The sequence below is a fragment of the Diceros bicornis genome, chromosome 11, assembly GCF_020826845.1.
Source record: "Diceros bicornis minor isolate mBicDic1 chromosome 11, mDicBic1.mat.cur, whole genome shotgun sequence".
Classification (NCBI taxonomy): domain Eukaryota; kingdom Metazoa; phylum Chordata; class Mammalia; order Perissodactyla; family Rhinocerotidae; genus Diceros; species Diceros bicornis.
The window spans coordinates 62,513,403-62,537,745 of record NC_080750.1 but is presented as its reverse complement, the minus strand read 5'-3'; the positions used below and the strand labels follow the sequence as shown (position 1 = coordinate 62,537,745).

Below are 24,343 nucleotides of genomic sequence, written 5' to 3'. Positions count from 1 at the left end.
AGTGACTGCAGGATGCTCTCAGACACATACTCCACCTCTAAAATTTCCTCTGCGTCTGGCTTGGTCTTTTTTCATCCCAATCAAGACCCGTACCCCTCATAACAAATTCGTTTTTATTAATGCAGGTTTACTGCTTACATGCAGAAGTTACTCTATAAAATGTCTTGTTCAATGATTCAGAAGCCTTCCTGTTGGCAAATTATTTTAATTTCTGAATATTAAACTACACAGTAGCTGGTTTGTTTGCCCTTAAGAAATTTCTTAAATTTCCACCTCTAAATAAATAGCGCACTACAAAACCATTTTTCAGCAGCTGAGTGGATGTCTGACAAGATTTATTCACTCAAATACATAGTGCAGGGTTTTTTTTTGTTTGTTTTTTTTAGTGTTGTGGAAACGTGTAATACTGAGCCAGGTGATTTGGCCTGCCACACCGTTTATTAGAACTTTTCACTAACTCCAAAGATTTAACAGGAAATTGATAGGCTATAAATAGATAACTTTCTGTTGTTCGCCAGCTAAGATTTTATTTGCTTTCTGTTATATCACAGTAGTTCTATCGTAATAATGATAGAACAATTAGTCTCTCCTTGTAGATAAATAATGATTTTGAGGGTTTTTTATTTGTTTTATGTAGAATTTGTTGTTAGAGCATACATGAAAATTTTATTTCTATAACAGTGCTGATAGTAGATCCTGTTTGCTGATAGTAGATCCTGTTTGCTTTCAGACAATGACTGGAGACCAAAAAATAGCTCATGAGAAAAAAAACTTAAGGTTTATTTCTTTAAGAAAGTTAAAGAAAACTTTAAAGACAGTTTTTTTTTAAGAAACAGGGTCATTAACAGGTAAAAACTTGACCATGGGGAGTTCAGCACCGAGGTCAGAAAGTCAGCTATGCTTCCTCTGCAGTGATCCAAGAACAAGCAAAAATTAGGAAAGGAAAGATGCGACCCTACTGGTCGGATGTGGTAGCCCCTGTTGGTGCAAAAGCACTTCTTGGTTATTAAGGGGGCTCCTCAAAGTGTTCTAGCTTCTCGAAGGATGACAAGCAGAATCTACGAGTTACTGTCTTAGAATTACTCCCCAGAATTCAGAAGATACCTGCTTCTTTAAATGCTATGGGAGAGCGAGAGAGCGGCGAGGATTTAGGGTTCAGAGCATGTTCTGCGAGGAGGCGCTAGGTGGAAAGAGCCTTGGGCCTCAGGATTTGTCAGCAGCTCTCTGCTCTCGCTGCCCTTAGCCTCCCTAGGCTTCGCGCGGCTGTCTTAGAAAGCTCTCAGCGTGGTGGCCGCTCGGGTTTGCTCCAGCCGCGATAACGGAGGGGCTCGCTATCTAATCTGGACAGCAGTATGAACAATCCATTAGACCTCGGCATTTACCCGGGGCGGGGGAGGAGGGAAGGACGCGGGCTGGCCTGCCCCACCCGGCCCTGGGAGGCGCTGAGCTGCCCCATTGGCGGCGGGGGGATTAATGAAACAGAGTTTTGTGTGGACTCAAAACTCACCACTGCGTAGTATGCTTCCTGATGCCAGTAAATTATCATTCCACCCATTGTCAGTGTGAAGAAGAATTAGAATCCCTTTGGGTTTGGGTGGGTCACATTTTCTTTTAAGTTGTTCAATGTATTTTACATTGTCTCATTCAAACTCCACACCAATCAAAGGGCACTGTAAGATTCCAAATTTCACCAGTATTCCTTGGGACTTGGGAGACTTAAATCCACCCACCCACCCATTCATTCATTCATTCATTCAGCAAACATTTACAAAGCTTTACTCCACACCAGGCATTGTGCCTTGTACTGACAGGTTAAATTATTTGCCCAAGATGAGGGCTACGCTGGCGACTGGGGCGGGACCCTCAATCAACTATTCCAGTCCTGTGATTGCTCACTTCTTTCCCCTAAGACATACAAATCAGAGACGTTGGGAGTTGGAATGGCCCTCGAGGTTATCTGGTCCAGCCTTCCATTCAATGCTGGAATCTCCTTTCCAGAAGGCCCACAAGGAGGCCCCAGCCTTTACCCTCTTCTTGCTCGGGAAGATCGCTCCCGCGTGTGCTTCTCGCTTGCAAGTAGCTCAGTAACTGGAAGGTCTTTCCCTGGAAGAAGACGTCTCCGCCTGCGCATACCTAAACTCAGGTGCTAAGCCCCTCATGCTGCTGTGACTCCCAGGTGCCCCACTAACCCAGCTGTGCCACCTCCCCTTCTGCCTCCCCCAGGGGATGGAGATGCCCAGCTGTGGGATACTAACCCCTGTGAAACTTGAAGGAACTGTGGGCCTTAGTTAAGCTGGCCTTCCTCACTTTCCTTAGGGGATATTTGCTGCCAGGTCAGAGAAAGCACTATAGGCAGCACTAAAGAATCTCCAGAGCCTGGATTCTAGTCCCAACGCACCGGCCTACAGGCTGGGTGACCTCCAGCAATTTATTTCACTTCTATGTCTGGCATATTCCAGAAATGAGATGTATGAATATGCTTCTCAATAGTTAAGGATGCCACCTTTTTCAAAGATAAAATTTCCCCTGAGAAATAATCTGAGCAATTCTCATTTGCCAGCTGAAAACTGAAAAGCTACAAAAGGCAACTTCTGGACAATAAGCTCATCATAGAGAATGTTCAGGAAACTTTTGATCTGATGAAATACTGAGTGCACATTGTCCCTGGGGCACTGTAAGAGTTTAGACCCTAGTGTAAGAATAATGTGGTTTGAATCTCATCTCCACTACTTACTGGCTATGTTATCTTGGGCAAATAACTTAAGACGTCTGTGCTTCTTTTCTTAGATTTGAAATCCTCACAAACCTTAGAGGGCAGACAGGACCTCTCCCCAGTCCCTAATTTCTACAGTGTGGTTCTTGGTTCGTTCAGCAGGGCATCGCTGTCCCCCTTGGTTTTGCTTGGTGTTGTTTCTTAACCTGTGACTTCAAAACGCTTCAGAAATTAAACTTGTCTAATAGGAAGTGGAAATTTACCTGACAAATTTATAAATATATTTTTAAATTATCCTACCCAAAACTGAGTGCTGCTGATGTTAGTGGGAATTTTGGATGCCACCTTTCTGGAAGGCAATTTGGCAATATGTATCCAAAACCCTACAAGTGTTTGTATTCTTTGACCCACTTTTTCCAGTAATGAAATTTACCCTAAGGAAATAATCAGAGGTTTACAAGATGCTTTACTTACCAAAATTTATGTGGATTTGACAAGGACACATCGAGCATTTATTTATTGTAGTGAAAAACAGAAAATAACGTAAACTCTGAGTAGCAGGAGTTTACTTACATAAACTATGCAAAACCCATAATGTAGCCATCAAACTGTTTTCTTTAAATATATAATGATATGGAAATCTCTCATAACATATTTTTTTAAATAAAAATATAGATTGCAAAACACTCTGCAATGTGAAACTGGTAGAGAGAGAGAAGAGAGAACATGCGTGTTCTCAGTGGTTCTCTCTGGGTGGTATGATTAAGGATGGATTTTGTTTTCCTTGTTACACTTTCCTGTATTTTCCAGATGAACTACAATGAGTTCCTGTTTCTTTGAAATTAGAAAAAGAAATATTTTGAGAGGGGTGGGGAGGATTGATCAGATCCAAGACAGGTCTCGCTTCCTAAGAATTCATGACTATTGTGCTTAAGACAAATGCTTATCTATTTTAGAGAATTCAGCTTTAGAGTCCCCAAAACTCAGTGGACTCAAACTCCAAGAACAGTCCTGAACTCTTGATTCCTGGCTAGAGACATTTATAATTGGTGGGAGTGATTTTTCCACAAAGTGGTTCCCCCTCCCTCTTTAGAAAATGTTTTCACAGCCATCCAGATTGTCTCAGAATTTAACTTGCAACCTTGAGTGTTTCTGAAATTGAAAACAATAGTCTAAATTCTTGTAACTTTTTCCTCTTCTCAAAACTCCCTTTGCTAGCAGAAGGATGTGGTGGAATGTAAGGTCAGGTGCCCGTCCAGCTGCAAATAGAAGCTGATTATTCCGACCCCAGGAGAAGAGGAGGGAACCTGGGCAGGGGAGGGAAGACAGACCTTCAGTGGTGGCCAGAAAGCTGGAGAGGGTGTTCAGAAGGGAAGACCTTTGTGAAAGCAAGAAAGTTAACCACTAAGAACTCAACTGAAGACCCAATGAACTATAAGACAAGTATTAATGAATGTCAGTGCCATTTTTGAAACTGAAATCGTTCTAATTTGTAGAGAAACAAGAAGTAGCCGTTTATAAAGATGGAAGCTGCCTTCCTCCCACTTTGTAAGCAGAGTGTGGAATGGGGTTGGGGGGAGAGAGGTAACAAAAAGAAGTAGAAACAAAATCCCACCATAAACTTCAGGAACCTTCAAAAGATCTTGTACTGAAATTTTTAATTTTATGTAACATATTCTATCAAAAAGATGAAAGTAACATTGGGCTAAAGGCCAATTTCATTGTTGTTAACTGGCAAAAATAAACATTTAGCAAATGAAAAATTGTAGTCTGAGTACAGAAGGGATATGGACTTAAAATAGCACTCCTATCCTCTTTCTCTAAGCTCTACACATTTTTTTTTTTTTTAACTTTGAGGTCAGCCTTTGGTTGGTTGTTGGTAAAGGAATATGAGTAGAATTTTGGCAGAACCACAGAATGTGAGTTTTTCTAGACTGGAGTCGGTTCATCTCCACCCTTCTCCATCTGTGAGGCAAGCAGGGCCCAGTCAGGCACCATATTTATCTTCATGCCACACTTGCCAGCCCCCTGCACTGCACAGGCACAGTGGTAGGTACTGTCTTGAAGAATGATTATCACAAGGGCACGTTCCAGACACCAACTGGGTTTTTTGCTAACTGAATTCTCTACAGCAAAAATTCTCAGCAAAAACTAGTTTCTCTGCACATCTCTGAAGGGAATCAAACTCAAAGCCTTGGGCAGACCATATGCACCCTTGGCATGGCCAGGATGCATCCCAAAGCAAGAGGTATGAGAAGTCAGGAGAACCAGGGCTAAGAAGGGTGCATATTTCCAAAGCCTTCAAAAAATGCTTTATTTTCTACTAGCTAGGAGTTCCTAGGTCTGTGCGCCAGTAAGGTACTGACTGGTTTTCTTATCACTGTGCCATTCAGCATTCCCAGAAATGTCTCATCAGGCACAGATTTGTCTTGAATATCCTAGTCCCCAGAGAAGTATCCTAAGTGCTCAATCTTTACATAACTTTTAAATAATTTCCACATGTAATCAAAATAGAATGAGAGAAGTCAAACAATCCTTCCCTTAGCCCTGCTACAAACTGATTAACCAATTAGTACCTCGGTTGATCCCCTCATCTGTAAATTGAGGACAATGACTACCATTTACCAAAGTGCTTTCACGTATATCTTGATCTTCACATTTGCTTGCCCTCTGGGGTAATCAGTGTGGGTATTATTAGAGTAGTATGCCCATTTTATAGATGAGGAAACTGAGACTCAGATGTTGTATTGCCAAAGGTCACACCACTAATAAATAACAAAATAAAACTCAAAATGCCCTGCTCTAACTACCAAGTGCTGCCAAAGGTCACACCACTAATAAATAACAAAATAAAACTCAAAATGCCCTGCTCTAACTACCAAGTGCTGCCCCCCAACCCCCACCCTCCAGGGATATGCCAAGGATTCATGAGCCAGCCTACATGAACTGATTTGTAATTTCTCTAATAGGTATTATTAGGATCTCTTAATTTACTCATCTGAAAATCATGGAATCAAGGAATGACAGAGCTGCAAGGCTCTTAAAACTGATTAGCCACCCCTCCCCACCTTTCATTTTGCAGGTGAGGCCCAGGGAGGTTAAGTGATTTGCCAAAGGTCACCCCATGAGTTAGTGGAAAATGACCAATGTCATTTTAAAAAATTAGTTAAAACAACTGCCTACCAAGCCCATTTTTATGGCTTATTTTAAGCAGGTTAATAAGTATACCAGGCACAGCTTTAAACCAACTGAGTAAATGCTGACACTAGTTTATAGATTTGGCAGATAAGTAGCAATAAGGAATTATTCATCTCTCATTTATCATCCAGCCTCTCCAAGGTGCAAGTTATAAAGTGAAGCAAATAGCAGTTTAAGAGCCCCCACACATGTGAGATCAAAACAGTAAAAATGAAGTGGTTTACGAAGCCACACACTTACAATGTGGCTGTGCCTGAGGTCCCCTGAAATGTGAAAAAGTAAGTGTGGGAAAATTATTTGCGTTTCACGAATGGGCACATTTCTTATACAGAACTCCATATTTGTCCTCCAGATTTATGCAATCACTAATTCATTCTTCTGAGTACGTATGGAGTACACCTACTGTGTGCAGGGCACTGTGAGGAATACAGAGAATTATTAAATACTATTCCAGCCATCAAGGACCTTTTAAACTTAATGCAGTGACAAAATGAAACACACACTCACAAACACACACACTTGAAACTGGCAGAGTCAGCGGGCGTAAAGGGAATGTGTGTGTGGGAACAGGAGGAAAGGAGAGACTGCCTGGCTGCTGGAGTAGCCACAACAAGGAGCACACTGAGGAGGTGGCCTTGCCACAAACTTGTCCCCAACATTTCTTTGTCATGACAACAAGGTTGGGAAACGTCACAGGCAGAAAAAAAGCGAGACAGTGAATTGATGGCCCCAATTAAGAACTGAATCTAAAAATCTCTTGTCCTCCATTTAGCTTGATATTAAATACAAACAAACTGGTGAAGAGATGGAAGGGGACTGACAGGGTGCCAATAGCGGTGATGATACTTGTAAACATATGCTGAATTTGCATAAAATTAACAGATGATTTGCTTATTTGGGAGGTGAGCTCTAACGAATTCTCATGTGTTATTCAGAAGGGCTGGTTTATTTTATTATTATTATTTTTAATCAATCCCAGTTTGGTGATGGTGAACCTCAGGCACAAAGTTCAACGTCAATAACAGAGAAGTCACCAATCCATAAGCGACTTTGCTCTCAGCTGCCCAGACAAAAGAAGATGTGAGGCTCCTCCTGGAGCCCTACGCTCATAAAATTGAAGCATTTTCCAGTGAAAAGAGAACTTGAAAGATGTTTACTCAAAACCCTTTACTTTGTAGATGGGGAAACCAAGACTCAGAAAGTTTGAGTGACGGAGAGTGACCATTTAATTTATGTGAAATTATGAGTGACTGTGTGTACTGCTAATAATTACACAGGATGGGAGGCATAAACTGGGAGACAGGATCACCCTATGAAACAATGAGAGTCAGAACAAGACCAAGTCCAGAACCCTGCCCACTAGACCCCCTCCCCCACTTTGCTGCCTTATTTTCTTTATTTTGAAGGCTGGGATATTTATGAGTCTACAGGATAGCTGGAAGACATTCAGTCTAGAAATGTATTATGTACCGAGTGTCCCCTTTGGCTGGGTCTATCCTCAGTCTAAGAGGGGCATGGAATGACTATAGTTTTGAATGTCTATGATTCCTTAAGACCCTTTACTGCATCCTCCTGCCCCCACCTGCCCCCAACCCCGGGCTGAGCCAGGGTCACTGTTTGCACCTTCCTGCAAAGGGTGGGGGCAGCAGTGCTAACCAGGTTCCCAGACTACCCCAGAGCTCTGTGCTGCCTTATCACTAATCTTCTCACCCTAGTGATTGCATCAGGGTGAGGAAAGCTTGGCCTTGGGATTCAGATTTATAGAGGGGAGATATCAGTTCCTACAGCAGCATGTTGAAATGGAAGAGCAGGGTAAGACCAGGGTCCCAGGTTACCTATTCCTGGCCCTGCCATGAAATAGCTGTGTGGCTATGAGTAAGTCTATAGCCCTTTCTGGGTCCTAATTGCCTCCTCTACTAAATGAGTGGATTGGACCAGAATCCCTGAGGTCCCTTACAATTCCAGTGCTCTACATCAGTGTCAGCATCAGAGAAAGACTGTCCTATGACCAGTAAGTGGGCCGAAGGGACCCGGGGCCATGGTCATCCCGACACCAGGGGCATGCGGGCTAAGGTGCTGGTGAGGCATCATGAGGCATTTCTGCACGTGAGCTGCTCTGTGTTTGCACATGGTGGAAGGGACCACAGCACATGTGTTTCAGCCACATATCTGATACTACGTCTTCAGGCACAAAGGACAGAAATTTACACTGTGTAAGGACAAGTTGGAAACTCCAATTTTCTGAATTTAATTCAACAAACTTTTAAAAATATCTACTACATGTTAGAAACTATGGAAAATAGAAAGATATCAAACATGAGATTTCTGCCCTCAAGAAGACTGAAATTTGGGAGAGAAAAGTATGTAGACGGGCAGACATGTGGAGAGATTAAACTGAAACACAATATGTTAAAGGTTGTGGAACCAGAGGGGAAAAGGGATCGATTCTGGGAGTGAAAGTTTAAAAAATTTAAAAAAAATTTAAGGAGGAAATGTGAGAAGAAATCCCTTGGTTTTTCCCTTTTATGTCCTTCACAGTACAGATGCTTTGTTCAAAGTGGCAGTATTTGGGTTTGGGAATTAAACTACTTGCCTGTAAATCTTGGCTCTGCCACCTATTAAGCTGGGCAAGTTACTTAACAGCTTTGTGCCTCAGTTACTTCATCTGTAAAATGAGGGGAAGAGCGCATATAAATGAGATAATCAATCCATGCAACATACTGGGCTCCATGCCTGGCACATAGTAAGTGCCCAGTATTAGCTGTTACTCAGTAGACGTTTGCCTAGTAAATAGACTGAGGTTTTCATTTCCAAGTCTGAGCCTTTTACCATACACTTTCACACCAGCCTCACATTTTGGGTTCCTCACTGAACACACTCATTGTCTGTAGCTAAAATTGGGTTCAGACATGGAGGCTGGCATCCCCACCCTTCCAGTGTGCAGGACCAGTGAGCCCCTTGGTATAGAACCATTTGAGGCACAGAATGGCATGGTTTGGTGATATCCATTTGGGGAGCCTTAAAGTCACAAAATGTTGCTGTAGGAAGGGGTCCAGTCTCTTCATCCTACAGACAGGAAACTAAAGCTTAGAGAAGTTAAGTGATTTGCCTGTGGGGGCAGTCAGGATTAGAACCCCTGACTCCTGACTTCCAGATCAATGAGCTTCCACCACTCTAACCTGCTGCCTAGACCCCAACCTTTCCGGCTTGAGCTGCATTCTACAGTGAGTCTCAGGGGCCACCACCAACCTGGGATCCCTCCCTCCACTCTCCCTACTGTGCCCCAGAGAAAAGACTACCTGTTTTCCAGTTCTTAGGTCACATCTAACGTAGAATTAGGGCCCTTTACCTCTCAGGGCTAGCCCTTGACTCAAAGAAAAAAAAAACTTGAGCCCCTTAGCGCTCCGTGCTGTCTCTAGTGTTGACTTACTCCTTTAATTCTCATTACCTGAAAGTGCTTTGCAGGTAATATGCTCATGATCCTCACATTAGTGTCACCAAAAAAGAAGGCGGCCTTGGGGGCTTTCACCGGAAGGGCAGAGGGGCTGAGGTAACCTGCCCTTGTTCTGCAGCCTGTCAGGCGCTCAGACCACTGCCCAGCATCCTTTCCTCTCGTTCTGGAAGGGAGACGGGAAGGAAAACGAGGCAGAACCAAGATGGAGGAAGGGGGAAGGGGGAAAAATTAAGCGGAGATGTTTGGTTTAACTAAGATCGATCCTCTCTTTTCAAGCAGAACAAGTAAAGCGTTTTCGCCATCATAAACGAATACTTAATTAGAAAATCAGAAATGCATAAAAACGGAGGAAAAGTATAACCCTGGAACCTTACCGTCTTTGCATGTAGGTGTATTTACTTTTGTCTACCCATCTTCTTATCTATCGTTACATAAAAATTCTATTGTATTCAAAGGGAATAGGCACCAGTGTCCTGATTTTTCTCCTCTCATCTATGGCGTGGGTGATTCCCGTGAAACTGACTCTTCTGCTGAACTGTGTTGCATTCGATCCTCCTGCCGGCGGAGTCCCGCCTCGAAGGGCGCGGCGCCTTCTTGGGGGAGGCTCTTCTCTCGGGGCAGCGCGGCCGGTCGCCGCGGCCTCGGCCGCCTGCAGAGACCCGGCCGCCCGGGTAAGAGCGGAGGGCCAGCCGGGGAGGGGCCTCGCAGGGAGGGTGCCGGCGCCCGACGAGGCCGCGGCCGAGGCCCCGAGGGAAGGGGCGCTGGCGACCGGGGGCGGGAAGCGAGGCGGCCGCGGGGAGGAAGCGGGGCCCGCGCACCGGGCGCCAGGCCCGGGAGGCGCTTCCGCGCCCGCCGCCCCCTCCGCGGAGCAGGGCCGGGGCGCGCCGGAGGGGTGGGGGCGGCCGGCCGGGGGCTGACCCCGAGCGCCGCCGAGTCTGCGCCCGCCGGCCGCCCCGCGCTCGCCTCCTGCCGCCTCGGGTTACGCGGCGGCCGTCAGCGCGCACCTCATCAATAAGGCCTGACAGGCCGCCGGCTCCGCGGCCATCCATCACGCCGGCCGGCGCGGGCCGAGGCGCAGGGCGCCCCGCGCGGGGGGCGGGCTCGCGGGGCCCGGAAGCCGGCCACCCCCTCCGGAGAGCGGGACCCGGGAGAGGCCGGTGGTCACCGGGGAGCCGGCCGGCTTTATAGAAGCCCAGAACAGACCCGCGTGGCTCGGAGGCAGCATTTTTCTATCAATCAACAAATATTTGACTTTATTCCACCTCTTAATCCTAGTGTCTTTTAAGGATGTGTTCATTGGTTTTTAAGGAGCTGTAAGGGAGCTTAGAAGTGATCTTGCACAACCCGGACGTTTCGCAGATGAGGAAACTGAGAGAGAGAGTTGGGGACTGGGCATGCCTGCGGTCACACAACTGGGTGGTGATGGAAACTGGTGCCCACATCTCTGACCTCCGACTCCCAGCCCATGTGCCCGGCCACACTGGCGCTCTGCAGGACCCACGACTGATATGTATGTTTGGCATCAAATGTGTGAAATGGGCGAAGTCGTGCATGTTGTAGGTTCTGGGTGTGCCTGTCAGTGCGTGAACTTTGCGAGGTCCACACAATTCCTGCTCCCAAGTTGGGTCACCGCCTCTGTTTGTGGGTGTTTGTGTGTGCGCTGAGGTCTGGAAACAGAACAGTAAATGAGGCAAAAGTATAGGGGGGCAGAGACACGTACACATAAAAATAATACAGTTCCTTGAATTCATTTACTTCCTCCTCCCACCTACCCCTTTCCCCCAAGGAGTTAACAGTGTTCCTCTTCATGCACTTATCTGTTCCAGCACTTTCTTCTGCTGTCTGTTTGCAGGACTCTTTCCTCACTGGTCTGAACTGCTTGAAGGTAGAGACTTGTGTTTATCCCTATTGCTCCAAAGTTTGCATGGTGCCTGGCACATAGTAAGCATTCAATAAATGTTTGCTATGTGAATTGCGGCACGTGTAAGGGAATTCAAATAATTCAAGTTCAGAGGACATTGAGGCTGAAAAAACTCTCAGATCATGGTGTCCAATCTCATTTCATAAGAGGGAGACTGTGGCCCAAAACGCTGCCCTTGATTTACCTTCCAGAGGTCAGGTCAGATCCATCCTGGCCCTCAGGGTTCCCTTCCTTTTTTTCCAGAACGTTGCCTGCCACCATGCTCTCTTAGCTATAGATTCCTGCATCCTCTTCACTTCCTTCTTTCCCTTCCCACCTTTTGGTTCTTTCACTGCTTAATTAGCAAGCTCTCCAAGGATGAGGATGAGGGTAACAGAGAAATCCACGAGACCAAACTGCTTTGTTTCTAACAGGAAAGGCAATATTTTGTGGAGTTTTGTTAGTGTTGGTATTGTTGTTGTTCTAATTCAAGTGGAAAGGATGAGATTAAAGCCAATGTCGAATGGGTGTGTGTTAACCTTAACATTCATTTGTCCTCCATTACCATGGTGGTTTGACTGGAGTTAGAAACAATGTTATTATCAACAACTCTGGGAAGGGGTAGAAACACACACACACACACACACACACACACACACACACCACATTTATTGAACAGGAAAGGTAGCAAAGCTGTCCTCTGTCCCAGGTAGTGCCTGGCTTTCAGGCTCCCCTGAGATGCCCACCAGACTATGATTTCTGTAAATACAGAGACAAAGTGTGGTTTTGTCTGGTTTCCTTACGGTTCCCATCTGCCCACGTGGTAGCCCATCCATGTGCACATCATGAACGCAGCTGAGCGTAATGAAAATTGATGTAAGAATCAGAGTCAAAACAACTTATCCTGCAGAACTGTTGTGAGGGTTGAATATGATCATGTATGGGAAAGGCCAGGTTTCACCAAATGCTTTTCCCTTAGTCCATCTGGAAATACAGTCCTACTCTCAGGGGCAAACTCTTTCCTTCAAGGCCAGGCCTTGGCTTACTCTTGCCTCATGGGATGAGCTGGACAAAGCCCAATCTCCCCTGACTGACTGGGTTCTGGCCAGCTGGGTGTCCCAGCTCTCCGTTCTCCACCAGCAAGTTGCCTGGGGAGTGGCAGTGTTGTTGAGGGTGACTTAGCAATTTCCGAGCTTCTGCTACCTGGCTCCAGGCCTCTCAGGAGGAGAGAACAGAATAACCCTCCCTTGGATGTCACCCTCCCTGCAGCCCGCTGTGAAACACGAGCGCATGTGTGTCAAACAGATGCTGGAGCTGCATCCAGGGTGGACCGCTGTGGATCTCCTGCGGCCGTGCGGAAGGGTGAGCATAGGGAGGCCAGCCTTGGAAACCAGATCCTTTTAAAAGAGATGCAAGGCTTTCTTTTGTGTATAAGTCACTCTTCTGAAGTGTTTTAGGCAGGAGTTGAACATGTACTGGGGATGTGGACTCTCACTAAAGACTGGGGACGTGTGTGTGGAGAGAATAGGGGCTGAAGAATCTTATCCTGCCTCAGCAATACTCTTTTCCCCCTGCTTTTTAAAAAATCTGATTTATTGAGGTGAAATTTACGTACAATAAATTCGCCCTTTTCAGTGTACAGTTCTGTGAGTTTTGACAAACACACAAATGGTGTTACCAGCACCACAATGATGATATAGAATAGTTCCGACACTCTCCCAAATGTCCGCCTCCTGCTTTGTAGTCACCTCTCTCCTAACCCTTTGCGCCTGGCAACTGCTGATCTGTTTTCTGTCCCTAGGGTTTTGCTTTTGTGAGAATGTCATATAGATGGATTCTTTTAGTCTTTGGAGCCTGGCCTCTTTCTTGCAGCCCTGGTGCATTGGAGATTCATTCATGTTGTTGGGTATAATTGCAGTTCATTCTTTTTTGTTGCTGAGTAGTATTCCATTGTATGGATGTACCTCTGATTGTTTATGTATTCTCCGGTTGAGGATCATTTGCATGGTTTCCAGTTTGGGGCAATTATGAATAAAACTGTAGGTTTTTGAAGATAGCAGCAATTCTCTTTCATAGATTAAAACACAAACTACATTTAGCTTTTCTTATCCTGTGGCATATTGCAAATAATATATCTGCTGAGCAGCCTCGTTCAAAGAGTTTGGCGTGAGGATGTCACAGTCCCTGACAAAGGTGGTATATGGAGTGGTGTGTGTGTGTGTGTAGAGAGAGAGAGAGAGAGAGACGGAATGAAAATTCAGGGCTTTTGAAGTGGAGTAAAAACAAATTTCTCACATAGTGACTGAGAAATATTCACTCTTTACTGATAAGGCTGTGCCTTGTACCATCTACTGGGAGCCCTCCACCTCATCCCCACCCTACCTGTAAGTGGCCTGTGGGCTACGCGGGAACAGGGCATTTCCAGAGACTTCATGGGGGGGGGTGGGGGCACTCTTCCCCTCACAGGGGAAAGGCCCCAGTCCCTGTGAGGAGGTGGTATGAGATGGGGGAGGGAGGATGGGATAAAGTTAGCAGAGACTCCTGGGGTGAGCGCTGCACCTCCGTAATTAAAATCCTGCCAGCTCTCCTTTATCTAGGTGCTGATTATTCCATTTCACTCAGACCCTTTGCTTCTAGGTTTTTCTCCTTTTAGTTCCTTGCCCTTTGGCAATTTGCTGTTTATTAGCACCTCTGCTGAAAAGGGCCTGGGCTGTGGAAAAAAGCAAACTTTAAAGGTAGAGCACCTTTGTCTTTCAATCAAACATGCCGATACACAGTGAATGTGGGGAAAAGTTGAAACTAGCCAAAAGAAATGGAATGCCAAGGATCTTCCAGTCTTTTTATTCACTCAGATCAGAATACAATAAATACCCTTTTGACAGAAATAGGTAGGTTTAGGTATTGGAAGCTCCATGCCTCCCCTTTCCTCCTGCTGTTGCAAGAAACCAATTATTTCCAAACAATTAATAAATACCTCCAAGCGACAATGGGTGTTAGAGAGACAGCAGCCCACTCTCTATGGGCACCTGCTGCACCAGGGGTGGCGGCGTGTGAGGTGACGTTTCTGTCCACCACAGGGAAGCCCAGGCCTGTCTGGAGTGGGTCTTCACCGGCAGGAAGGATCACAAGCCCTCCAGCCGCCATCATCCCCGGCCACCACCCCCCTGCCCCCCAGCCGCTGTTTTCGCACTTGGGCTTTGCGCTTCCTTGACACTTTCCTGTCTCTCGCTCCGCCGCGCCAGGTCGCGGCGCCTGCCTGGGCGTCTTCTCCAACTCCGGGTCACCTCGGGCTCCGTGGCCAGGGGAAGGGTGCGGGGCCGGCGGGGGAGGGGGCGACTTGTGCGGAAACGGCCCGGGCTGGCGCTGGGAACAGCATGTCTCTGGTGGCCCCACAAGTCCCCCGATATGCGTGTCGGGGCCTGGCAACTGGCAGCGCTCCAGCCTCTGGTGTCCCCATCACCACCACTGCCCTCCTCGGGAGCGGGGCGGGGGTCGGGGGGAGCCCTAGACTCCGGGTTGACCTTGTCCCTTTCTGGCCCCCTCTGCTCCGATCCAGCACCGGCCCTTTCATTCCCATTTCTCTCGCTTGCTTTCTCCTCTCCCTGGGGGTCTCGAACTCTCTCTATTTCTGTCGCCAGGTCTCGTGACTCCTATGTCGCCCTCTTTCTCTGGGTCTGTTTCTCTTTCCCATCTTCCTCTCTCTCTTTTCTCTGGACTCTGTCTCTTTTCGTCTCTGCTCTTTCTGCCTGTCCATTCCCTGCTCTGTTCTTTCCATAACACTTCACCATTTAACACTCTCTATATTTGACTGATTTATTGTCCCTCTTCTTCTTATAAAATGTAAGCTCCCAGAGGCAGAATTTTTCTCTATTTTGTTTTGTGCTGAATCCCAGCACCGCGAAATTTCCTGGCACAGAGTAGGTGCTCAATAAATATAGAATGAATGAGTGAATGCCGAATGAATGAATCCCATCCCTCTCCGGCTTCCTCAGGCCTGTCTCACTCTCCGTTGCTCCCCAGTCTTTTCTCTGTCTTCCTCTGTCTCTCCCCTTTTTCTCTTTTTACTGTCTCTCTCCATCACCCCCTCATTTTTTCTCTGTTCTAGTGTCTGACTGGGTCCCTCCGTCTTTCCAGGATTTATGGGTCTGGGCCTTGTGCGCCTCGGAAAGGGTGCACCTGGGTCCTTTGTCCGTCTTCCTCTCAAGGAGACCCGCGGCCTCTCTGGCGAATTGCTGCCGCCTTAGCGCCTAACCCGGCTTCCTACCTGAACTCGACTCCCCAAATCCTGGCTGCGCGCCCGGAAATCCCTTCTTCCTGCAGACCCCAGGGTCCAGAGATGCCCAGGGCTGCTGAGGGGCAGCCTAGATTTGGGAGGGAGCTTGGTAGGCTCCCCAGCGAGCCAGCCTGTGCCACTCTGTGTCTGGCTTGGGCCTCAGCATCATACTCTGAGAAATGGTGGCAACTTTGGGCACCTACTGTGTGCCAGGGGACACATTCCCTTTGGAGAGGAGTGTTCCATTCTCCAATTCCCAGCAAGCCTGAGAGAGGCTGTTAGCAATCCCACTTGTAATTTTAGTCATTCAACAAACATTAATTGGGCATCTACCATGTGCCAGCCATGGTCGATGCTAACCCTCCTAGAGCTTACCCTCTGGAGTGTGTGTGGGAAGGGGGCATGTGTAACCAACCACAGGTAACGGATTTATTAACTCCAGGGACAGTAGTGCCCATGAATAAAGCAAATTAACATTTTATGTATCCCAAAAACATTTATCATGCTCTTGCTCTGCACTGGGTGCCCCTCGCGCTGCCACTTCTAAAGTCCCTGACAGGGGAGGAGGGAGGGAGGACCCACAAGTGAAAGAATTGGGGCCCACCCGGAGGTGGCAGCTTCAGTCCCCCAAGAGAAGGGCCGCGCCGCGACAGCTCAGAGTCTGCAGGCCACGAACAGGTCTCGGCGCAGTCTGGGCAGTGGGTGCCGGAAGCTCCCGCTTGCTGCTGTTTTCTTGAAGTCCTTGGATGAGGAGGGGGACAGGGACCCAGGCTGGGAGGGGGAAGAGGGGCATAGCGACGGCGTCAGTGTGGCCGCAGCAGCCGGGCGCTCGGAGCTCGCCGACCCGCTGGCGACAGTGCCGGGACTTGCGGGCGCCGGACCGGGTTTCAGTTCTGGCCTCCGCGGCCCCAGGACCTGCGCAGCGCCCTCCCCTTCAAAAAGCCTCTGGCATCCTTCCCGAACTTAATGAAAATGAAAACTTTTCACTTTTCTTTCCCTTCCCACGGGCTCTTACATTATGAGACATGAACCGTTTTATTTTAAATTGATTTTAATTTTTAAATATCAGACGTACTCATTAAAGGAAACTTAGAAATATCTGAAAAGCAAAATGAGGGATTAAAAAAGTGGTTTCATTATAGAAACTCGATATTAAAAAGAATGGAAAAAAGAACTGAGACGCAGGAATCTAGATTCGAGACCTATTGCCGAGCGCACCGGCTTCGCCGCCTCGGACAAGCGTCTTAACCGCTCTAGCTCTCCAAGGTCCCGTTTGCGTGAGCGTGGTAACATCTCTCCCTCCCTCGAGCGCGGCGAAGTTGTTGTTTCCTCGAGAAAAACGGAATTCGAGAGTGTTCTGTAATCTGGAAATGACCATCAAACATGACGGAGTGTGCCAAAAACTCTGATCCTTAGGGCCGGAAGCACCAGGAAGCGTTTGCAGAGGTCTGTGAGCAAGAGCGTGGCTTCACTTTGCAACACCGAATAGTATTTTAAAAGCAAGACAGAGAATTAAACAGCGTTGCTGCCTTTTCTCCTCACATCTGCCGGCAGGAGGCTGATGACTGCTTCCTGGGGTGCGGAGCTCGGTTCCCGCTGGGAGGGGGCAGGGGTCTCTATCTTTCCCCCCACCCCACGTCCCACACAAAGAATTCCCGGTGTCCAAGGAGGGGAAGATGGTCTACGTAGCCTTGCAGCTTAATTCGTTCTCCATTTTTCCATTGGCGGGGACCGGCCCTCCTCCGCACCTCGGTTCTCCGCGCTCCACGCGCGGGGGATTGCGCAGGGGCAGGGCGGACCATGCAGTGAGGACCGAGTGTTGCAGAGGGGAGGAGGTATCGTGCCCAGGCCCGGCAGGGAATTCGCCGGCTGTGTGGGGCCAGGAGCCGGCTTACGTTCGGCGCGGGTCACTTGGCGTGTCTGTCCTGGAGCCCTTGAGCACAAGTCCGCAGAGAAGCGTCTACATCTCGGAGGAATTCGTTACACAGGACGAGGGATGACTCCTGTAGTCCCCTCTCTGGTTCTCTCTCTCTGGGGGCTTCTTGTTCCCGATTATAAGACTTTGGGGGTCCCGTATTTTTTCAGGCGTCGTTGGTTTGGGGGTACGGCGGCCGCGGAGGCTGATATCCGCAGGGCGTCCAACGACTCATGGGCCGGAAACTGAGATTGTGGCACCCAGCACTGCGCTGGGCTTAAAGCAACCTTCTCGGGTCCCGCTAGGAAATCCGGGGAACCCCGGGCGAGGAGACCCTAGCTAGTGTCCCTGTGAATTCCACCATCCGCTGTTTATTAACTATTTTGGGGGGGAACTAGAGTTCAGATTTTTCTGTACGTCATGTCCAGCCTACAATTGCCTCTCTACTAGGGTATGGACCGGCTCAAGTCCCAGAGGCTTTAATGGAGCAAGGAAACGCAACTTATTCTTGTGTCCTGGAGAGATTGTTTTTTTAACGTACAGTACATCTAAGTAATTCTTCCTTGCCTAAAATCTCACTTGTCTCTTCATTAGACCCAGGCCCTTAGTAAAAAGAGGTCGAAGACTTTCACAGTTTTAAATTTTCCCCGTAGACTATGGGAAAGAAAAGCGGAAAGAGGACGTGAGTGGGGTTGGGCCACCATCCCAGGCCAGCCCAGGGACATCTTAAAAATAGCCAAGAGTCCGAACCTCAGAGGACCCCCCACCCCTTCCCAGCGGCCTCCTGAGCGAGGGAGAAGCCTGGGAACCTAGCGGCAGCCGATAAACCTCCTCCAGCCGGCGGGCCAGCGAGGCCTTGAAATGCTCCCCGCTCCTGGCAACGCGGCAGCCCAGGCGGCTCCTGTCTCGCCCAAGGGAGGGAGGGGGGCGAGCGAAGGAAGGAGGGAGGGAGCGAGGGAAAATGAAACACCCCATAAGAGCAGACCGCTAGCCAACCACCCTCGGGACCGTCTTTGAGCTGAGCCCTTTGGGGAGAAAGTTGGGAGGCTGGGCCCAGAGAAAAAAGCCACGAGAAACAGACACAAATTTCTCTGTCCCAGGCGCCTTTCTAGAAGCAACGACTCTTTCACGGGCTCCCAGGCTTCGGCCAACCAAGAGAGTGCCAGTGGGGGGCGTGGATAGACGGGCTCTGTCAGGGGCCTGGCCAGCAGCAGCCCCCCTGTGAATCCGGGGCTCCTCGCAAGCAAGCGCTTAGAAAAAGCAGGCTCTTCCATCAGGGTCTCAGAACAGCCACACAGAGCAGGGCCTGTTATTGCCCCCCAGCACTGTACAGAGGAGGAGACTGAAGTTCCGGGAGGCTGGTGGAGCAGGGAGGAGTGGGGCGAGGCTCGCCGTAGGTCGCCCAGCTAATGCGAACCTTCGCACACACGCTCTCGCGCCGCGGCCCACCCCACTCTCCTGGAAGAAGCCCGCGAGGGAGCGGCCTGTGTCCTTGACTTTGGTAAGGACGCTTAGATGGCCGCTCCACAGGAGGCTAAGCCCCAAGCCCATGGCTTGTTGCTAAGAAAATCCACTGCCCGCTCCCCAGGCTCAGCCCTTTTCGCCTTCTGAGGGTCGCGCGCGGGAGGCAGTTATGAGACCTCGGGCATCGCTTGAGCCACAAATCCCCACGCAGAAGAGAGAGGCCGGGGCAGCTTCTCACTCGTCCAAGCCCAGACTTTGAACTCTCCAAAAAGCCCTCGTAGGCCCCTGACGCAGGCTTTTGGCTTCGTGCCTCTCTCGCTGCACCCCAATGGGGATGAGGACCCGTTTCAAACAGGCCTGAGGTCGTGTACCCTTCTTGGCTGCGTCTGAAAGTGCACCGGTTGGAGCGTCCTCGCTAAACCGCCTTTCCCCAGCTCCGGCTTCCAGAATCTCCAGGACCCACTCCCTCTTAAGTTCCCAGCCCTGGGATCTGCCGCGCCAAATTCGGCAGAGGCGCTGGCGAGGAGTTGGGGGAAGCTGGAGAAGGGATCCTAAGCAAGCCGCCCTCAGCTTCCTGCGCGAAGGGACCCAGGCGAGCAGCAGCCTGGAGGGCGGCGTCGGTGAGCCCAGCCTGCGCGCAGACGGTCCGCCGCCCGGCAGGGCGCCTCAGTTTTCTCTTCTCTGCTCGGCCCCTCTGGACCTCCGCACCTTTAAGCTCAGGGAAGAAAATTCCCCGCGCAGCCGCGCTCAGTCCTTCCTCCGGGATTTTCCTGAGAATCCCCACGAGTTGGCCACGATCCCTTTGGGGGGTTTCCTTCCAATCAGCCCCGAGTCCTAGCCTCATCCTCAGCGCCTGGGTTGCCCTCGCGCAGGCCGGGAATCCACAACCGATTACCAGCTGCGGAAGCGGGTGTCGTCTCTACCCTTCATTCGGAGCCGCACAGGATTCGGGCAGGGTGGTATCCCGGCCCCTTCCCGACCCTTCTAATCTGGTATGAGAAACGTGCGCTAGGGAGAGAAACGCAGCCTTAGGGGGGAAAAAATTAACCGAAAGCGTGAGAGCCACCGGCCAGCTGTTATCTGGGGCTGAAGGCTGCGGTAATCGATGGGTTATTTTTACGCGGTAATAGGGCCCTGTGATTGCTCTATTAACCTTTAGACCTGTCAGAGGGACTCTCCGGCTCGCAGCCCCGCTGCGCTGGGGCCTCTAGCCACTGACGCCGAGTCCAAACTCAGGCCTGCCACCCTCCCTGCCCCCGCTCTAGGGAGGGGGCTGAGGCCGCTGGAAGAGCCCTCTTGGCCGGCCGAGAAGCTCCGCTGGACTGCCGAGCTCCCCAAGCCCCCGCTACGTCCCTTGGATTGGTGTAGCGGCGCTGCAGGCTGCAGAGAAAACGGAAAGATCTGAAGGCAGGACGCCGCAGGAGATGGAAAGCGTCTCCAGGAAGGGCTGCACGTTTTGCATAAATACGTAAAATTGAGGGCTAGAGCCGGCGCCTTTCGGACTCCCCCGGCTGCTGGGAAGGCGAAAGGGAGGCTTCGGTCTCCGCTCTCAGATTTCAGGGAGCCAGTCCCAGTGGTATCTTCCACCTAACCGGAGTGCGGGGCTAGCAAGATCCCCACTAGCCACTACCGCCCCAAGACCTGCAGCCAGCCAGGCACCCCTGGTGACCCAGTGCCCCACACCCGATCGGGGATCGCGCCCAAGAGGTCACCTTCCTCTATTAGCCCCGCCCCTCGCCCACCGAGTCCTAGGCCGCTGCAGGACCCGGAACACCAGGAGGCGGGGGGTGGAGGAAGGAGGTGGGAGGAGGTGGGAGAGAGGAGGCTCATTAAAAAGCTGACCCTGGGCAAAATTGCAAACCGAATCGACCTCAGGCAAGGTGGTGGGTGAAGCCCCGCGCCCGGGCAGTAGCACTTTTGGCGTTTTCCGAGGCGATCCCTGCGCCTGGACTTTGCCTCCTGGGGGGAGTTTTTTGAACAGCCCCGCAGCCCGGCGCCCAGCTGAGGTGCAGCGGCTGCGGCGCACCCCCGCCCCCCGCCCTTGCACGTGACTCCCACGGGCCAGTCAGCGCCGCCGAGCTAGAGCCCAGGGGCGAGGGGACCCGCGCCGCGAGTTGGGGGACTTGGAGGCGGCCGGCACAGTGGCCGCGAGAGGCTTCGCCGCCGCCGAAGCTCCCGGGGCGCCGAGGGGGGCGCGCGCCGGCCCTCCAGGAAGCTCGAGCCCCGGCAGGTACGGCTTTTTTCTACCCTGTCCTTGCTTTTTCCCGCCACCCGCGAACTCAGAGCTCCTCTGCGCTTGTTTGCTTGGGAGTAAAGAGGTAACTAGTAGGTGGAAAGGAGGTGTTGGTCTCTCCCCCTCCGCCGAATTGGCCAAAGCCTGCTCTGCTTTTAACTTTGGCTTAGCACCTTGTTCAAGTCAAAGTAAGATTTGGGGGGAACGCGGAGAGGGATATTCGAAGTGCTTTTGGCTTCTTTTTGTGTGAACTTGAACGTTTTCAATGCCCCCCCATTTCCCCCCCGTCCCGCGTGCAGATTCTCCAGCCCTTGTTTGCACCTCGCAGGCCAGGGCCTGGGTGGTGACAATGGCCGTGCGAAATCGCCCTGGCCAACTGACCCGGGACAGCCGCACACTGAGCGGCTCAGACGGGGGAGTGTCTCCCGTCGGCGACTCCGGGGACGCCGAGCGGCGGTGAGAGGCAGCGCAGCTGGGCCTCGGGCCCCAGGGAGGCGCTCCGAAGTCGGGAACGGCTGCTGAGCGCCCGGACTTTCTATGCCTTCTGGTCGGCCTCCTCGCCTTCCTGACTGGGGTCCGGGAAGCTAAACGCCCCTCACGAAGCTCACACCCTCACCTGCTCACACTGCTTCTGGATGAAACTAGCTGAGGGCCGGAACCCGGGCGGAGAGCAGTGACGTCCCTCCGCTGGCCACGGTTAGCCGCCCGGATCCACGATATTATGTCGCTGGGCTTTGGGCTAGGGGGTCACCCAGGGGAGCGGAGGATGCCCAGGTGGTGAACTGCCACCAGATTGAGGGAGCGAGGGGCTTTTCGGTTGGGGGAGGAGGGAGGCGAGGGACCCATGGCCGGTGGGAGTCGGGGCAGCGCGGCTGGCGCTGCGGGGAAGGTTGGGGAAGCATTTCCTGTTTCTCAGAATAGGAACGGGCAGCCGAGAGCAGGTTTCAGGCTTTTAAAGAGAGAAAGGTTTCACTGGGGTGACAGGGTGATGCCCCCCACCCCTCTGTGTCTCCACGTCCCCAGCAGCGGCCAGCTTCATTGTCGCCGGCTAGCGTGTGACAGTTTTCTGCGCAGCAGGCCTAGAGCAAAGGAGCGAGCTGAGCGAAAGAGCCGGAGTGACCTGTAAATGGACGCGAACATTAGGGCGCTCTCGATCCTCCTGCTCTCAGAAAAAGATCGGAAAAGGGCTGTGGGCTAAATCACGAAGGAAGAAAGCATTTCCTGTCTGGCCTGTGAATTTGGGGTGAACTGGGATGAGAGATCAAGAGGAGAGGGAAAACGGGGGCTCAGACCTGGGCCCCCTCGGCGAGGCCAGACCTCTTCTGCCATTCTCGGGAGCTCGCTGGGCTCCCTCCGCGGACGCCTGGACCCAGGCTCAATTACAGAAACAAGCAAGAGTCGTTTTAAGGGAATGGTTGATTTCTTGTCTTTCCAGAAAGGTATAGAGGGACTTTTTCTCCACCTTCTATTGTTCAGTAATCCAACTCCGAAGTAAGGTATCAGCAGTTTAAAAGGCAGAGAATGTAATAAAGACAAGTGTTAGATTTACGACATTTTTAGCGTTTTACATTTGGAAGCTTGTAAATTAGCATCTGTATGTATATTGGAAGTTGTATTTCAAAATTATAAATCTTCCTTTCCTTCAGTTATGTGAGAAAAAAACTAATGACATTATATTTTAGAACTGCAGAAGTTGAGTATTACAGAAAATACCATGAAATAGGTCAACTATTTGATTTAAAAATTAAATACTGAATACTTTATTAAGGTAAGCCTACATATTTACTTATTGAAGCCCAGAGATTCCTATAAGGTATTAATTTTTTGCCTTCATTTTCAGAGGGGAAAGTTGGTGATCTCAGGTCAAATTTTTTATATCCACCCTCTGACCAAACTTCTTACTGGAAGGAAATATCCACCAAACCAATAATTTATTGTATAGTTTTGAAAGCGCATAATAAATCATTTAGGAGTTAACATGTGACTATAAATACATTGCTATTAATTCCATTATTATTATTATTTTAGTGATGTTGCAAAAATGGTTAAAAGCACTAAATAGTGTGTATTAAAGATCCATTTCCAGAATTTTTTACAATAATAAAGATGACCATTTATTGTAGTACATATTGCATCTGAGGCAGTTTCTTAGAAATCGGTGATAATAATAATAGGCAACAATTATATAAACCTTACTTTGTGCCTGTTATGAGTTTTATAATACTCTAAGTGCTTTACATATATTAATTTATAATCCTCACAATGATTCTGCTGGATACCTTTAATATTTGCATTTTTGCAAGTGAGGAAACTGAGGCACAGAGAGGTTAAGTAATGTGTCTAAAGTCATTCATTGAGTAAGTGGCAGAGCCTGGATTCAGTAGGTAGTTCAGTTAATACCTTTGTAAGTCTCTAGTATTGCAGTGAAAAAGAAACCACTATTAGGAGTAGCTGCTGCTTCTTAAGGAGAAAAGAGGGGGTGTGGTGGACAGCTCAAACCCTGAAGCTCTGCACACCCCATCCCCCACCCTCTTTAATTGTACTTTGATCTTAGATACGTTTCAAAACTTTCCAGTGCTTCAGTTTCCTCTTATAAAATGAGAAGAGACACTTCCACTTAGTGGAGTTGTGGAGAAAAGGACCTGCAACAGAGCAGGTGCTTCAGAACGTGGAGCACTTATTCTATCAGAAAAATTGCCTGATAAAATCAAAACAGGATACAAGGATATAATCAAGTCCTACAAACTGATCTTTTCTCCAAGCAGCCTCGTTGGTGTTGATTCCATACATGAGTGGGCCAGTAATTCTAAATGACAGACCCGTTCAATGACTTGGAATGTCCAGTGAGTAGTTCTATAAAGTGACCTTGTACATTCCTCTCACTTTTCTGGTCTTAATATTCAATCTGCAAAATCTCTAAAATATAACTATTTACAAGAAACGTGTATCTCGTCTGATTTGACATCTACATGGTATAGTGTATGGTTAAGAGATTTCACAATTCTTTTCACTGAGATTTAGCAGACAGTGCTCATTTATAAACATTTAAACTCTACCTCTAGTTAAAAAAAAAGATTACAAACAAAAATGTGTTAAGTTGCTGGTTTTTATAAAGTTTATCGTTGTCTTCCATGGGCAATCTAAAGTTCTTTCATGGATGGGAACGCTTGGGGATAGTTGGGGGAACAGATGA

At 49.3% G+C, this 24,343-nt stretch overlaps 1 protein-coding gene across 6 annotated transcripts in view; it reads left to right on the top strand.

The window, feature by feature from the left end:
* The window catches only part of GATA4 (GATA binding protein 4), a 79,677-nt gene that overhangs the window by 4,987 nt on the left and 50,347 nt on the right, over nt 1-24,343 (top strand). The window contains exon 1 of one of the 6 annotated variants that reach the window (XM_058550393.1): nt 19,472-19,909. The exons of 1 other annotated variant lie outside the window; for it this stretch is intronic. The gene's annotated coding sequence lies outside the window, so the exon portion shown is untranslated. Of the gene's footprint in view, nt 1-19,471; nt 19,910-20,745; nt 21,148-21,230; nt 21,847-24,343 lie in introns of those variants that run through there. 4 more of the 6 variants (XM_058550395.1, XM_058550390.1, XM_058550394.1 and 1 more) reach the window with 4 other exon arrangements.